The sequence below is a fragment of the Hirundo rustica genome, chromosome 3 (assembly GCF_015227805.2).
Source record: "Hirundo rustica isolate bHirRus1 chromosome 3, bHirRus1.pri.v3, whole genome shotgun sequence".
In the NCBI taxonomy this organism is placed as follows: Eukaryota; Metazoa; Chordata; class Aves; order Passeriformes; family Hirundinidae; genus Hirundo; species Hirundo rustica.
In genome coordinates, this window is record NC_053452.1 from 48,991,594 (window position 1) to 49,009,337 (window position 17,744).

Here is a 17,744-nt window from a genome sequence, read left to right on the forward strand (position 1 = left end):
GCAGATACTAAGATCAGAAGGCCAAGCATTTTGATTCTACAACAGCAATCCTTATAAAGCAACATTAAGGATCTATTACAATGTCAACTTCATTAAATATTTGTTAAATAGCACCTACATATTTGGTTTGAATACACAAAGGCTGATCATGAGATTAGAAAAGCTGATAATTCAGCATTTCATAACCAAAATCTTATCCTCCTTTTTTCCTCCTTAAGCTGAGCCAGCAGGAGAGGGTGTAAAGATTTGCTATTCCAACAGGTTATCAGCTAATTGATAGTGTCTTATTGGGCAGAAGGAGTAAGGAGGAAAGGGTAGGAATGGGTCACATCCAGCTGACTCAATACAGCTGGAAAAAAGCAGGATGGCAAATGGATGGGTAAATTCCTTCCCACTGACTCAAAGAAAAGGAATATGATATTTGCATGCAAATAGCATCCTCATAAATGATAATTTCCATGTATTTCCACTGTATTTCAGGATGTTGACATGTTACCTGATCTTTAAAATTCCTGAATATGACTCTGTCGAACTGTATTTGTCTCTGCTGACATTATACCGCAATTGCCAAGAAACTGCATTTCTTTTGAGAATCTCAGCAAAAATAATCAAGTAGCATATAATAAAAATTTAGGGTCTGATTTCCCCTCCTGAGAAAGATGTATTCTTCTTGAGAAGGTCGTGGACTAACCAAAAGATAACAATAAACTATGGACAATTGGCTAAGGTTTTAGCCTACCTAGTTATTTAGAAGCAGGTAGGTGAAACATTTTACCACACAAAACCTACAAAGCTCAGCTGGAAAAAAAAAAAGAATAAATACCAGCATTTAGACTGCCAAGTAGTTAAAGGCATACAGAAGCATCCAACAGGTTGTAAACATACCTTGTCACAACTTCAATAATTTAAAATGAATCCTTTTCATGGAGGGGTTACTCAGAGTGGAGTCTAACTCTTAAACAACATGATTTTGCTGTTTAACTGCCATGCCCACTACTGCTGCTAAAACGCCACCAACAAGGGGAAAAGAAATCTTTACAGCAGACTAAAAGCTTTGCCGGTGGCAACACAGAGAAAGTAGCTTTTAATAGTCAACCGTGACAATTGAAAAAAATTGCTGAATTATATATTTTATTTAAACTCAGCTCTAATATCAGACTACTTAAAAATGTAATCAAGCATAGTTAATTACTGTTAGTTACTTGGTCTTACATTGTGTATAGGTGGCACATGTCAAAAAAAGATTTCTAAAACACATTCTCACTCCCTCTCTCCCTGGGAAAGACAAAAAATACTCAAGGATCCAAGAAGGAAAAGAGGCTGCTGCTGTGTGCTGTTTCAAATTGTATTGCATCACTCTTCCATTCAGCTGTTTAAATGCAAGATACAGTATGAAAAATATTACTGATATTCCCAGTGCACCAAAGCAGAACATACAATTTACTTGTATACACTTTTCTTGGGTTTGAATGCTGATGTTCACAGAGCCCTTACAATAAATTTTCCATTTGTTTTCCTTATGGAGAGAAAGACCGAAAGAAGGAAAGGAAGAGAGAAGGGGTGCACAGATGACCTACAAAAAGAACACAAGACCCTTCAAACTAAAAGCTCACCATTTAAGGCAGCTTTTAGTTAGGATAAATCCAAAGCACTATATTCACTTATCATCACATTCGTAAAATATTTTTTTTAAAAAAAACCCTACCTATTCTCTTCCTCAAATCGCCTTCAAATCCTCTGATGTCATACCTACAAGAGCTTAGTAATAGTGCAGGCAATGCAATATTGCAGAACTACCCATAACTTTGGATTTTACAGGTTAGTAACAAATGTTGTTAGGAATATACTTTGATTCTTAAATATTTTTTCACACATACTGTTTCTAACAGAATTGTTTTTTAAGCACGACTTACAGATAGACACACAACTGTAGAATGCATATTTTTAAAGACAACATTTAAAAACTGATGAAGGTAGCTACAGCCTATGAAGCAAGAAGTGTATGCATCCTCGGGCACCCCACATGGCACACAAATATACTCCATTCTCCCCTCTCCTCTTCCCAGATGTCAGCATAGACGCTCATAGTTGTACTCTCCTACTAAACAATGTGTTCGGATGTCTCGACAGTTCAGGCATTTCTTCGTTTTACACGGTGATGTTATAAACTGATTTACGATGCTTACAGCTTTAGTCTGATATCTTCAATAGCCATATTAAAAACACCAGCTAACAAAAACATCAAGAAGAGAACAATGACCTGAATTTGCAATTAGTGTCCAAGTACTTTTTGAATCCCTCATGGTCCAATCAACCCTCACGTAGTTCAGAAATGCTTACAAGCTCACAAAGTTTTCCCAGGTGACATTCAAGTAACAATTTACTGACTTGATAGGCTATAAAAATCTTTAATTAAAAGAATATATTTACACTAACTTTCTTTATCCACTTCTATTATCTGACTCTTTCTGCTACACACAAGGGGAAAGATGCAGGAGGCATGCAGTACTAAAGGGTTTATCCTCATTTCATATTACCTGTTTTAAGGTTGATACCTGAGGGACTTAAGCAACTGCATAATAAAACATGGCAGAAAGCCCAACAAAGCTATTGCCATTACAAGAAAACAGGCTTAAGGCACTAGAGGGAGCATGTGCCTTTACAGTCACTGAACAAATTTTTCCATATCCCTACAACATATTCTGTATTACAAACGAAAATAATTTTGCATGTTGTGTATAAGGCACAAGTCCTACTGTTCCCATGAAAAACAAACAAGTAAAAGAAATACCAATATTATAAACCCCTCACTTTAAATAAATATGCCTTCTTGTCTATTTAACTTATTCAACATTAATTTTAAATTATTTTCCAAAATTTCAGACTCTGAAAATAAACCTTTTCTGCAGAATTATCTAAATAGCCTAACAGCATTAGAATACCATGGCTTGCACTGTTCAGGAAATGAAAGCAATGACATTTTACTTTAAGGACACAGCTTCAGACTTCTGCAGACATCCACGTCTTGGCTAGCTGCCTAGACTTACCATGAGAGAAGGGCATTTCTGGGCTGTGATTCACCTGAACAGCTCTAGGCAACTGTCAGAGGATTAATGTGTGAATCATACTCCCCAAGGACCACTTCCATGAACAGCAAAAGTAGCTGAATTCACATGTGGAAGTGTACACCACAAGGTCTACACCCAAAAACATACATAGAACACACTAAGAAAATATATGTGTGGCAACATCAGTGATTGTAAACTGGGGGGATTGTACAGTGGATGACAGTGGCTGCTTACCTGGAGTGTACTGGCACCATGAACTTATCGTACATTTTCTCATACTGTAAAACTCTTTATTCTTGCCCCATGTAACATATGTGGTTAGGAAAGCAAAAATAAAAAGAGCAGAAACCCCTTAAAACAGCCTGTAAAAAATAAGACCACTTAAACCCCTACCAAACTTGCATACAGAACCATTTGAAAGACTATTACACTTTCATCCCCTCAGAGTATCTGCCACCTATGGTTCTCCTTAATACTTCAGCCTTGCGTGAATTCCCTTACGTACTGGCAGGTTCAAGATAGCCCTCAGCTCTCTGCCTGTCTGGATGCTGCTGACTGAAACACTGCTAAGAATCACAGCTTAGTTTACCATGGCAGTTTAGCCATGGTTTTAATACCAGGCATTATGCTCCCAGACATGGTGCCAAGCCCTGAAGCAGGAAATTCTATTTTCAAATGAATCAAATTGGTACTGCTGCAGTCAAGATTATGAAATTATATAATTTTAGCTTGTTGTGCGGTTTCTTACTGTTGTCTACAATGATCTGTGATGTAAAACAGGATTTAAATTTTGGGAAGAAATATTAACTCCGTTTATGTCCTCTAAACAAAGCACAGTGACTGTGGTTCTCCAGAATTCTTACTAGAAAGCTCCTTTCTTCTTCCCCTTGGCATGAAGGCCCTTGCTTATTGTGAAGGACAATACACCACAAAGGCAAAATTGCCACAGTTTCTTCAGTTATTCTTCCAAATTTACAAACCAAAGTGCTCTTCAAATTGGACTTTTACTGAAAGATGGTAGGAGACCAACAGCCTCCTCCAAAGTCTGCTGAGAATGTTCAAAGCTGGGTTCGCAAATCCACTAGTTTTAACTCTAATAAAGCTGAATATAAATTATTGTACCAAAACGATCTGAGCTCCTGTAAATTTCAGATCTCTTTGAAAACATTTCTCTTTGCACTTCAAACGTTTTTGCAGTACTGTAGCAAAGCCTCTAGAAAACTAACATAAGCATTTATCTTTCATAAAAAAGAATATAGAAAAATCACAAAAATAAAACTTAAAAGGTAAAATATTGAAGATTCAGCCAATATAGAGGGTTTCATAATATATATATATATATTTGGTACTGCAGTAATAAGGCAGCTGGAAATTCCCATCAGTATTGAAGTTTGTTAGTCACAAAGACTGTGCCCGAACTGCAGGGTACCTGACCTGAGCATGTATGGGTACAGGGAAAAAGAAATAAAGAAGGGCCAACACAATTAGAAGGAATTACTGTATGATCTAGACTTGTCCTAACATGAAGCTGGGACATTACAAGACTAATAATTTAAAGATGAGCAGAGGTGAAGAAATAGGCTTTCACTTTTTTCCTTTTCTCCATTCACTCAGTGTGAGTTTCTGCACAAAAAAAAAAAAAAAAAAAAAAAGCACTCAGTTCCGTCATGTTAGGCACACAGTAAATTCCTCCCTATGCAAGAGAGCAATCTGTGAACTCAGATTCACTTACCAGAAAATGTGTATTTTGAGCTACTAAGAGCCACAGACATTAAAATCTTTGATTCCTGGGTATGTGGGAGACATACTGTTGGCCCCTGTGAGTCTTAAGGCAGAGGTGATAACACGACAAGGATGAAACAACTGTGGGATCAGATAACCCCATTTTTTTCCCCCTTGTAAAATAAAAGGTACTGTGATCAGTGACAACATACTATAGAGGCAGGACATTTCAAGTTTAGGAAATTACTCCTTCCCATTGCTATCTGGTTTTAAAAAGCAGGCACAACTCCTTCAGTAACAACTTCCTAAAGACTTGAATATTTTGTTCTCTAAAATATCTGAATATTACAAAAGCAGCTAAAAAGACAAGTATGAAAAGTGATTGGGCTTAACTGGGACCACAAACATTAACAGCTATATCCTGTGCTGGGTGAACCAAAAAATACAGCAGACCACACTCAGTCTAGGACAATGAAGAAGCAAAAATCACGCTTATGTCTGCAAGATGTATTAAACAGTTTAAAGGATGCTTCATAACTCACATCAGGTTCTTCTCCCAGTTTCATCCCTAAAAGCACCACAGCAGTGTTTGTTTGGTCCACAGGCTTCTTCCCAAGCATATACAATGCATTGTACATCATGTTGTGAGAGGGAAGGCTACAGATTACCTACATCGCTTCATTCCTCCTCCATTCCTTGTGCTTTCTGGAATACGGGAAAAAACTCACACTTGGGAGAAATTGAATTCCTTAGACATTTCAAAAACAATGCTTCATCTATACAGGAAAGCTCTAATTGTTGGGGGTGATGTGCCCTTTTCTTTCTTTCTTTTTTTTTTTTTTTTTTTTTTTTAAATTTAACAGTGTCATCTGCTAAGGCTGTATCTCTTCAGAAGGAAGTTACAGTTACATTTTTGTAAGCTCTGAAAATACATAGTAGAGCTCCCTAAACATTTTCTTTACAAACTGTGGAACACTTGCTGTATCAGAAGCAATCTATAAATATGTATTACTACCTTATAAATATGTATTGTGTTACAGATGAAGAAAACAACTGAGTAGAAGACCTCATAATTGGTATGGTCCTTTATTTAAAAATGAAAAAATCCCCACGTAATTCCACAGGGGATTACTTTGCATGTAAGCATGGAAAGATAGCATAACAAAATAGTTTCTAGTTCTTTGTACTTGAACATAGCATTTGTGGGTTTCAGGCTTTTTTTTTTTTTTTTTTTTTTTAAGGTTGGGCTTTTATCTATTTGCTTATTTATTTAAGTTTCCCCTTTTTTTTTTTTTTTTTTTAATTTCTGTTTAGTTTAAACTGAGGCAAAAGGAGTGCAAAATGAGCTGCTTGGATTGTTGGGAGAAGTACAGTAGATGGGGCAGTTTTGTATTCATCCACATGGCAACAGTGCTCACGCAAGCTCACAACACCTCACACCTTGATTATTGTATTATTTTTCTTTCTAAGGCTAACAAATGCAGCAGGACTTAGTTGTGATCACTACCTGAAGCTATTGCTTTGAGCATGCCACCCACATATTGCATCTCACATTTTCTATTAAACTGAAAGTGTAGACACATGACTATAATTTTATGCAAGTTCTTCTTATCAAGCAAGCTAATCAGCTATTTGAAGCCTGGCTGTATACTTGAAATTCATAAATACAAGAAAAAAATTGGTTGAACTTCCCTTAGAAAAATACGAGGGTTTTCAAATTTGTTCTTCCCATCTAAAACATTCCCTATTTCAGAAGGTATCTACAGATCAGCCAGGAGTTGCACAGTCCTCTAATGCTGGGCACAGTCACTGGTGAAAGAATCCCCAGCTGTCCAGCACTGAGCTGATGTGAGCTGTTGGAAGAATCACACACAGGTCCATCAGTTTAGGCTGTGGAATCCTGGATGTTAGGTGAAAACACCAGCAACCTGAATCAACAGAGAGGAAAAGACCTGAAGCACAAGACTCACCATCTAGGAAAAAAAATTTCTAACACTTTGCTTGAGTGCAGAATTAGAAGGCAGAAGAACAGATTGTGCATAACTTTCAAAGTAAAATTCAACTGTGATAATATCAGTAAATGACAATTATTTCTTTAGAGGAATAAAAAAGATTATAATGAAAGAAGGATGCTCATTACTGGGAATATCACCTGTACCTCAGTTCATCAATTAAATATTATCCAACTGGATATTTTTCTATGCAAAATGGTACCTTATAGACATTGAAGATCTCTAAGCAACTATTACCACATGTATTGCAGGCTGCTTTGCCAAAGGTGAGTGTAAAAAAAGACTAAGAATCATAATATAAGCAAGGCATAAACACGGGGGTTTGAATCACTTCCATACCCAAGGACACAGCCTTCAGACGCTTTACCTTGTGTCTTTGATGTCATTTGCAATGGTCATTTTACCTCCATTCCCAGGATTAAGCCTGAAGAATTTCCAACCCACAAGGCAATTTTTGAGCAAATGTGATACTGCAACTTGGAGAATCCAGCTCAAAGCCAGCTAGTCTACTCCAGAAATAAACCTGTAAAAAAAGGCAGTAACTTCATCTGCAGGGGAAACTTGAGTTGTTCTAACATCCTTATGCCATATTCCATCCATGTAGCTTTACAAATGAACAGTGAAAGAGTTCTCCAGTACTTCATATCATCTTTCATTTTTCCACACAAAATTACTCCAGACTAGGGAGCTCTTTAGAAAAGCATGAAAAACACCAGGTAGGCTACAGAGAAGGGTCATCACCAAGAACAATACAAAAAGTGACATGGTCACAGACTGTGACTCTGTCTTCCATGTAAAGCCTCATTGGAGTGATGCTTTACAGCAAGCAGTCAGGGTTAGAACCCTGTCTTTATGGAACCATTTATTCTCTTGTGGCAGAGGAAGGTTTGGGCTGTACATCTTCAATTTTCAGGAGAAAAACAGCACTGCCATCTGAATGCAACAAAACATTACCATTTAATATTATGCAATTTAAATGAAAACAACAGCAGACTTTGAAATTCAGTAACCTGAGGTTCTAAATTAATGAACATAGGATGATGATAGGAGAATATAAATGAAAGGACTCAGCACTAGAATTCCCACAAATAAAGATCCAAGGATTTGAGAAACAAGTTACAAAAATGCCTGATTATTTCACTGCTATTTTTCAGTAAGGACTGGAAATACAGTGCTATTTTCTGGCAATCCACTGATGTAGATCTTTATTGAAACTAAGTGTCTTATTACAAAATGAAAAGATAATTTACTGGGAGTTTATGAGTAAGAAATTATTTTACACTTTCTAATCTCCCTCCCATCCAAACACCATAAATGTCTCATTGTTCTCCCGAGAGCATGTCTCTGGTGGAGTATAAAGATGGTGCTTACAGCAGCATTTTGAGACAGTTCGTAGTTAATCATATGTAAAACTGTTAAAAACTAGGGGACCAAATAATTTTTAAACCTCCCTCATGCATTCTGTAATTGTGTCGTGGGAGTCTGACAGCCTGATAAATACCGGGTCAAAGTTTTGCAGAACGTATAGCATTTCGGTGAGTGAGTAGGTAACACAGTAATAACGGCATGATAATTACAAAGAAAAAAAGGCTTAAGGAAAAGGCTTACAGGAAATGCAAACATGTGTAAACATGTTCTTCAGCCAGGAAACAGAACCAAGGGTTCTAAAACTCATGTCAGAGCAGACTCACAGAACACAAGAAGGCTAAGCACTGTATTTTGTATTTAACATACCTTCTTAGTATCATATTGAAATGGGATGCAAGACTTATCTACAACATCTCATGAGATTTTTTTTCCCCTGTTCATCTACCAGAACTGACTGCCACTTCATTTCTTAATTCTTTGGACTCCCCATTTGATTCCTCTTTTGGGCTGATGTCATTGACACTCAGATGTAACACAGCCTGCAGCTCTTACATATTCAAATCCAAACCAGAAAAGCAGAATAGGAGGCAAGACATTCTCTCACAGAAGCACATGTACTCTGGTGACCAGAGAACCCCTTTTAATCACCATTAAAAGTTGACCTCCATGTTTGGAATAAAGTTTCTGGATTTTGTCCCACGTGGAGTCCGTTATGAAGGGGTTTTACACCTTATCTGTCTCTTAAGCAATGGCTTTAGAGACTTGCCCATTCTTGGACTCAACAAGAAGGCAAGAAGTCAGGCAACCTAGCTTTAGGACTATCATCCTATCACGAAAGTTGCTGCTCATCTTATAATTTGCTGTAAGATTGATAATCCTGCATTTCATTTAAAAAAAACCCCAAAACAGCAGAAAGACCCAAAACAAACACCCAACAAAAACTGGACCACAAAAAACCCCAGAACAAAACCAAACCAAAACACCCCCCTGCCCCAAAAACACCCAAAACCCAACCAACCAACCAATCACCCAAAACACCCACCAATAACAGGCCCCAAACCAAAAATGATCCTCAAACTCATCTTTGTACAATTAAGGGTAACAATCCCTTAAAGTTTTAGACTCTGTGCCTATTTCTGCTGGGAGAAGCCCAAGAGGCTGAGTTTTATTGGTTTGCTTCAAGCACACAACAGTTAGCAGTGCAGCTCCATTGGCTCAGTGGGAGCAACCTCTGACTCCTTGGCTGCCTGCTCCTCTCAAACATGAAAAGAATTGTATGATTTTAACAATCAAAAGAACCTTTGAAACTACCACACTGATTCCCCTACTACAGGAGGCAATAAAACACGTCTCAGCCTCCTCCTGAAATCACTTATATTTTGAGCACAGTTTATCCCTAAGTTGTTTTCCTATGACTAACTTGTTGAAATAAAATTCCAACATTTTAGCATGAGTTACCTATAAAGACTGAACCACATTCACTGACTTGCCCAAGAAGAAATAAGGGACAAAGAGGAGCTAAAATCAAAACTAATTCACTTGGGGTGTTGGAAGTGCTGTCAACACTACAATGTGAGATTGTGCAGTTCAGTAGCATGGCTATATATATAAAGCCATACAAACACATTTTTCCTGTTTTCCACACTTTACAATATTTTTAATATGTCACAAATAAACCTAAATTTTTTCTTCCTGGAAACCAGTATGCCTGATAATCTTTGCAGAGTTATCTGGCTATTAAGTTTGGAAACTCACTTTTCAACTTGCACCAGACAAAAAAGGACTACACAATTTACTCTTTATTTTTCATATTTTGGGAATAAAAGGAAGGAAAATCATTAATAATAATATTCAGAATATCATATTCAAAACTTTGGAAACACAAAAGAGAACAGGTCTAAAATCTGACTGGGTGACACAGCAGTGAAAAACAAGTCTCTACTTACTGCTCAGTTGGCAAAGCCACTGTTTGTGTGAATGCCAAAGAAAATTAAATAATATTCATTTGGAAGCCATTCAGGGTTTCGTTTCACATGATTATAATGAATTAAATGCAGACAGGATTCACAGCATCAAAGTACTCAATCAAAATAAAACAAAGAGAAAACAGGCAAGAATGCTTGATGATTTAAATATGAACAATTCTATCACAAAGCAAATAATTTTCAGTGACACAGCCAGGGAAAAATAGGTAAACCCCCTACATTATACACTTGGCCTTTTAATTTTCTTGCACCTACTGTAGCATGAACACCATTTGTTTGAAAATATATAATAGTACATTAAAAAGTGAAACAAACTCGATTGACAGAAAGGACAGGGATTAAAATCCCCATGGTTTACCAGCCTAAAGGCAGCCATGAAAAACTGCTGCCAGTTGCCCAAAGCCTGCACAGCTACTCAAACACACAAACCTCAAAATAGTCATATGTGGCTGAGGACAATCCCTGCTGTGCAGAGCTGAATTTCTAACTGGGCTCAAGAGAAGGGAAAACATCAACACAATCACACACCAGTCACTCACATCTTACATTCATTATCAGGTTTTTCAAAGGAATCCCCAAGGCAGCTATATTTCACAGAACTGAAGGTCTAAAATAAAAGGAAAGGAAAAGAAAACCAAAGCAGCTCCCTCTACTCAAAACTGTATTTATTCTATTTTATAAATGGGCAATAAAAGATATGAAATAAAATTGCTCAAGTAGACTTCAAGAAAAAAATTTTGGAAAGTGAAAAATAAATATTAAGAGAACACATAATAAGAATGACAGTGCTACCAGGTAATTGAATGACATTCAATACATTAAATCTTAGCCAAATAATATATATTTGTAACTTATTTTCCAGGAAAGCCTGCAAAGGAATTTTGATTTGCTGCACAGAAAAGCATAGATAGTCCTCTTGTCCTTTCCTCTGTGAAATTTTTCTGTATCACTGCAAGTAAGTACAAAGTACAAAGCAGTAGGATGTGATATGTTAATGTGTTCTAATTTTGATTACTTCAGCAGAACTGATGTGTGAAGAAATTAAAGTCCGTGCATTGGACAGATTAATGAGACTAGAATGAATAAAATACACAATTAGAAAACTGTTTAAATTAGGAAGAGAATTTGCAGAGAGTAGGGCAAATTACATTCACGTGAATGGCAATCTACTGATTTTTTGTGTGTTTTCTAGTGTCAGATTGAAATTTTCTTTATTAGGGTACCCTGAAAAGGGTTGGAAGAAATTAATGAAGACTTCAGAAGGATTTATGCATATTCTACTGATCTAATGTGCTTCAGGAAAGCCAGTACTAGTCAAAAATAAGGCAACATTTAGTAGTTCGTGCAGAGAGTAAGCAATCAAAACACACACGTCTTATTGATACATTACATGCACAGATGAGAATGTTAAGTACAGTCTGGGAGCTGTTGGTTGTATTTATGTTCTTTTTACTGCAAGACCTCCACAGTCCTCATACAGCACTGCACTAGTGGGAACCCTTCTTTCACATTGCCCTTTTACACTGGTGGGAAGTATTTAATAAAAAGCCCCGCGATTAAACAGAACAGAACAGTTAGTGAGACTGACTGCATCCAGCAATGTCATTGTCATTACCTCATTCAATGAATTACCCATCGTTCTCACAAAGGAAATGTGGCAACCAGCAACCCCTGGTTGTCGGGCACAGATGGGAAAGCTCCCTCCCTCTGCTAATTGTCTGGGAAGGAAACTCATTAAATAGCGTTTTTCACCTGTCACAGTGCAAGAGCAAACTCAGCAGCCCTCTCAGCTGCCCACTTGTAGGGGAAGCTGATGCTACGCTGGGTTCTTCTCTGCTCCTAAACAAGTGCCCTGTTTCTCAACACAAAAGAGCAAAGGACCATCCCTCTAACAATTAAGCTCCAGTACATCCCAATGTCATATGCACGATTAAGTTCTATCACCACCCCAAATAAATGTTACAATTCCTGATTTTCATAGGCACTAAATCATGAATAATCTAGAGGATGAGTTCTCTGTTTTGTTAGGGCTTTTTTCCCTTCTCATTTAAAGTACTGTCAGAATAATGAAGCTTTATGAAAAGACATTTTGATTTATTAAAGAAAATACATTGTTTTCAAATTACTTTTACTTTTTCATAAAATAGGCCCATTGTTATTTGCACTTACGAGAAAAAAATATAATACTGAGAGTTTTTTTCTGTTTTGTGCTCTGTTTTATCATACTGCTTAATTTAATAGCAGCATAAAATTGTAAAATTCAAAGGACCAAATGCAGGAACAACATTAGTGTAAATCCATGCTAGACCAGAAAAACTTTAACTTCTGCATTACACTGGTATAAAACAGAATGTTATTTGGCTTTTGGCATTTGCTAGAATTGTTAAAATAATTCCTACACACTTAGGTTATTTCATTGGGTTGTGAAATTTGCCAGTCAACTTAGAGAAAAATTAATTGCTGCACCTAAACATCTTACACAATTGCAATGTTAGGTTCTAACAGAGTAGAAAGTGAAACTCTCTAAGAGAAGAATATAGCATTGTAATTATGTATACTTATATAGAGGCAAAACTGAGGGGGGGGGAAAAAAAAAAAAAAGAAAAAGAAATCCCAGAGTTATACATCTCACAAAAAATAATACATGCAGTTACTTCAGAGTACAACAGCACTCAGCAAGAATGCACAGTTCTTACAGAGACATGAGTGAGAAAGAATAGCAAAGAGTTTTAGAGAAGGGGTTTGTGCAAGCTTAGAAGCAGACAGCATGCCCCTCCCTAAAATAGTCTTTAAGGGAGTTCCACCAGTTTCCTGTCAAACAGCTCAGCAAAGTGGGAGAGTGGACATAAATCAAATCTATAATCAAAATTTCTCCCAGTACTGCTTTTCCCTGACCTCTCCCACCCCAAAGAAAACCTCAAAAACGCTTATCTGTACTTCTATATATCATGGCTGGGCTCTCCTGCACACAAACCTGTCCTTACATTTTAAATGGTTTGCAGGAAGAACAGATCTCATTTCAAAGTAATGAAATGCTTTCAAAGAGCTGCTTAGCTACCAGTCTATTTTAATTTATGATTTGCATGCCAACTCTAAACCACAGAAGATTTTTCTCTCACAATGACTAGAGATAAATAATACAGAGCATTGACATGGAAACTAAAAGAATTAAGGAAAACAGCCCAAAATTAATCCTATTGATAGGAAGTGTCATGTGGCATGATTTTTAAAAGGACTGGTCCCAATACCACAGCCACTTTTTAAATTTAGCAAGTTTTTAAAGTGCTGCTCACCTAATCCTTTCATTGAGTCCTTACATAATGCAACAAACTAAAAATTTGAGTAAGAACACTCATTTTCTGCCTTAGCCATGGATCAAGATCTAACTGTTGTAGAAGAACAAATGGATGCTTCCTCCTTTTAGTAAAATAGCCACATAGAAGAAGGGGCGATGGCTTTGTAAAACCAGTAAAAATAAAAAGCGAGAGCAGTGCAGGTCAGCCCAACTGCCCTCTATGAAGTCTGTTTTACATTGGTCTCCTGTTGGGCAGTTTAAGGAAGGAACATGATGGGGAGCAGTGAAGTAATTCTGAAGAACATGCTGAACTCTAGCCAATTATGGAAAGCCGCATGCTAGACTGTCACTGGTCTGTCCGATGCAAGGGAAAGGTGTTGTCCCCAAGAGTAGATTCACACTAGAGCGACCCAATGCAAAAGCAGGATGTTAAGAAATGGTAAAGGACCACAAATAACAAGCAAAGACAAGTATCTGTGTAGTAAAGAAGGAGGAGCAAATGCACAGACTCAAAGAGCAGCACAGTCCATGCAAACAGGTCATGAAGAGTACATATTATGCAGCAATTCAAAAGGAGGCAAGGCAAGCAAGCTTCCTCTGCAGAGAATAAAGAAGGATCAGTGCCTACAGAGGAGCCAGAATGAAACTAAGTTTGCCCTCATTTTCTTCTGCCAGCCCCAAGAGCTGCTGCTGCAGTAACAAACGGAAAACAAATGAGCAAAACACGAAGAGAGACTCCCCAAAATGTAATTTTCAGACTCACAATTCACACTTTATTGTTTGCCTACAGGGTAGAATTCAAGACCGTGCTGCTTTTATTTTTCTTTAATTTCTTTCCATAAGACATGATGGTAACAATCATCAGGTTAGACAAATTTGTTGCAGAGGCTAAATTTGCCTATTTTTCTACTTTGTGTCCTACTTTCACTGACAATTCTCCAAATAAAACTATTGTGATGGCTCTTTGGTTTCATTGGGCTCTGTAAAGATCGGCACAATGTTATAAAACCCCCAAAAGTACACACAAACCCCCATACTGTGAAAAGCTACTTAGTCACTGCCATCCCATTTGAAATGTTTTGTTTGTTTCTTGCTTCAGATGGAATATCCCCATTATGTTCTCAGATGTCACATGTCTCATGAACACAACGCTGTCAAACTATAATGGACAAAGAATTTTTCTTTTTTTTTTTTTTTTTTCCATAATGTGTTTTGCTTGTATGAAGAACTGGGCCAAGTATCTACTAAGTTATATCATTTCCTTCAGTGAAACTAATTTACAAGGAAAATGAATCATGGCAAAGACAAAGACGATATCAGCTATTCTATATCCACCCTGTTCCTTCCTGTATCTGTGCCTGGAAAAACCAAGCAACATAATAACAATAGAGTAAACTCCGACCTGCTGTAATGCCGTTGATGTTCCAGCATGAATGAAGTTGGCGCAGTGTCAATTTAACTTTTACCAATGCCAAAGTCTACCCCAGTATGTAAAGGTTTTCCCATTACTTGACAATATGAAGATAGCCTTTCTCTTAAAAACACAGATTACCATATCCATTCCAACTGGAATTGTGCAGTGAGGCATACCACAGACTTAAAACTAAGTTAATGCTTCAGGAGAGTAACAGAATAAGTGCTCTAACAAGCTGCATGAAGGATTAGTAGAAACAGCAGTAATGTATTGCCACAACCAAACAAAATCCATTCTTGTTTTTTGCTTCACTGAGAACACAGACTTCAGGATAGGAGGGATAATGTCATAGTTGTGAATAAGTAATTTTTTTATCATAAGGCCCTGAATTTTTTATCGTAAGTTGGGTATTTTCATGCATTTCCTTAGGAAGGTCATCCTTCGGGACAAAATTTCTCTGCTTGATTTGTTCTGACAATTTCTGAGGGTAATCTGTCATTCTTGTAAAATTCCGTATTAAAAAAACACCAAAAACAAACAAACAAACAAACAAAAAAACCCAACAAAAATAAAAACAAAACCCCAAAGCAACAACAATACAATCAAAAATACCTCAAGCAACACAAAACAACCCCACAGCAAACACCTAAGCATGAAAACTCTATCACCAATATAAGGATTAAAGGATTATACAGCTGCTTTTTTTTTTTTTTTCCCCAATTAAGTATCTCAAAAATAATTTTAAACCTGAAATTTATCACCTATTTTATCCTCATTAAAAGACGAGCCATATAACAAAATCTACGTTAATGGCTCTGCACAGTTTGTTTTTCTTTCCCTGCACACTGTCTCACTAAACACATGCTGCCTCTAAAAGTCAATGATTCTCCAAAGTTCATGGGAATGCATGGAGAGAGTAAAAAAACTGTCACAAAAAGAAAAGGTAAGTATGTAGGCCTGAATCACAAGTTCTGCTGATAAAAAAGTGATGAGAGATTAATTTTTAAAATTATTTTGGAATTACTTAAAGATTTTTTTGAAGTGTGTTCTTATGATGAGCAGAAAGCAGACTAGTTTTGGGCTTGTTTGTTTCTTCTTACCTCAGTGAAGAGCACGTGATTTCCCAGTGCCCCCTCCACTGCTAACACATTCACTTGTGCAGCATATGGAAATAAAATCCATTCCCATGTAAATTATACTTACTGTTTCAATTTGGTTTCAGTAAAATTGCATGTTACCTGACCTCAATATCATATAAAACAAAATGCCCATTTGAAATATCTCTGAAAATCTTTTTTAAGTACTACCATTATTTAATGCATGCTCATAAGGCTGTAGCAGGGTGTGTAGTATGACATCCCTGGATTGCCCTCCGTGAGCAGTGCTATATTACAAACACCTTTCTCTTGGCTGAGCTGCAGCACCTGTGCCTGCCACAGCTATCCATTGCTTAAAATCATACCATGCATAGAAAGATCTACTCCATCTTTTAAATTTAGGCTTTTATATCCTTATTGCTGAAAACTGATTTTAGATTAAGAATATTTAGGCATAAAGACCACTGTGGAAGTCTACCAACCTGGGAAAAAGTTTTAAACTATCAAATAAGGAAGAAACAGGTGGATTAGGTACAAAGCAAAAGATGAAGTTCAAGAGAATTACTGATTCTGAAGCATGGATGTATATTTAACAGCTTTAAACAGAATTTTTTTTTTCATAACATAATAGGAGCAAACAGACCATTCACACAGCGCTCCTACATATCCAGAGTGCGCTTGAATCAATCACGCTATCCTCAGCAACAAATTGGCCAAACAGAAGTTGACAGTGTGTTGCACTGTGTTCTGAGCTGATGCTCCAGAGACTAAGTCCTGACAATGCCTCAGTGACCTAGACATGTCATCTTGTGCCTCAGTTTCCCAGTCTTCAAAACGAAGGCCAGTGGCAATAACCTTACTGACGAGCTTATGATTTACTCAGGACAAGCACTGCAAATGCTAGGAGCTGCAAGCAGTGCTCTGTCACATGTTTTCAATCACACAAGCTTAACTACTTAGGATTAAAATACAGGCTTGTGCAGGGCAGCCCTGCAAGTAAACTGCTCTGGACCTTGTAAGTGCATAAAATGGCTTCTTTTTTTTTTTTTTTTTTTTTTTTTTTTTTTTTTTTTTTTTTTTTTTTTCCCCCAAAGTTTGCAGTCATTTCAGGTCACAAGCAAATAGGAGGCAGTTTCACAGGCTAAGAGGGACACTGACACAGTTTGAATTCTGTTCCTTGTGCTTCAGTAAAATATCAAGTGCCCTGTGTTTGTGTTGTTGAAATATACATCCCCTGATGTATTGCATTGAGTGAAGCAGAGCACAAACTCATCTGAAATATGTGCTCCATTACCCAATTCCTTAGTGGAGGACTTTCTTTTGTAGATCCAGTTCCTATTTTTGTTTTCCTACCAGCAAGTCATGTAAGTGACAGTCAGCTGTAAAAGGACTTCTCTATCCCCATGAAGCCATTCTCCTTCTCTCAAGGTCGCTTGCTCTGTCTTAGAAAACAAATCTGAGCAATGCAGTGTGTATAACAAGAGCTGCAGTGCATCTCTTTGGTTAATACAATACCATGAAATTTGGTTATAGTATTCTAAGCAAAGTAATGAATCTAAAGATCTTACATAAAAAGAGCTAGAAAACCTTGTGTAAGGAAAACAGAAAAAATCCAAGAAATAAATACAAAAGTGAGGAATAAACAGTGATAGTTATGGTTTCTGATATTTATCAGTGACTACCAAATTGAAATAAAAAGTAGGGAAAAATGTGTTTTTAAAGTGATTTCATAAATGTAATGTGGCAAAGTATACACTACATTGCCAAATAAAAAAGGCTCAGT

General features: G+C 37.0%; 1 protein-coding gene and 1 long non-coding RNA gene across 4 annotated transcripts in view; both read right to left on the reverse strand.

The window, feature by feature from the left end:
- Positions 1-17,744, reverse strand: part of LOC120749937 (SAM and SH3 domain-containing protein 1-like) — a 529,028-nt gene that overhangs the window by 437,630 nt on the left and 73,654 nt on the right. The gene's annotated exons all lie outside the window — the stretch shown is intronic.
- Positions 6,046-17,744, reverse strand: part of LOC120749938 (uncharacterized) — a 75,062-nt gene continuing 63,363 nt past the window's right edge. The window contains exons 2-3 of the long non-coding RNA XR_005699886.2: positions 7,170-7,325; positions 6,046-6,718 (exon numbers count right to left, since the gene is read on the reverse strand). This is a non-coding gene — a long non-coding RNA (uncharacterized LOC120749938). The remainder of the gene's footprint in view (positions 6,719-7,169; positions 7,326-17,744) is intronic.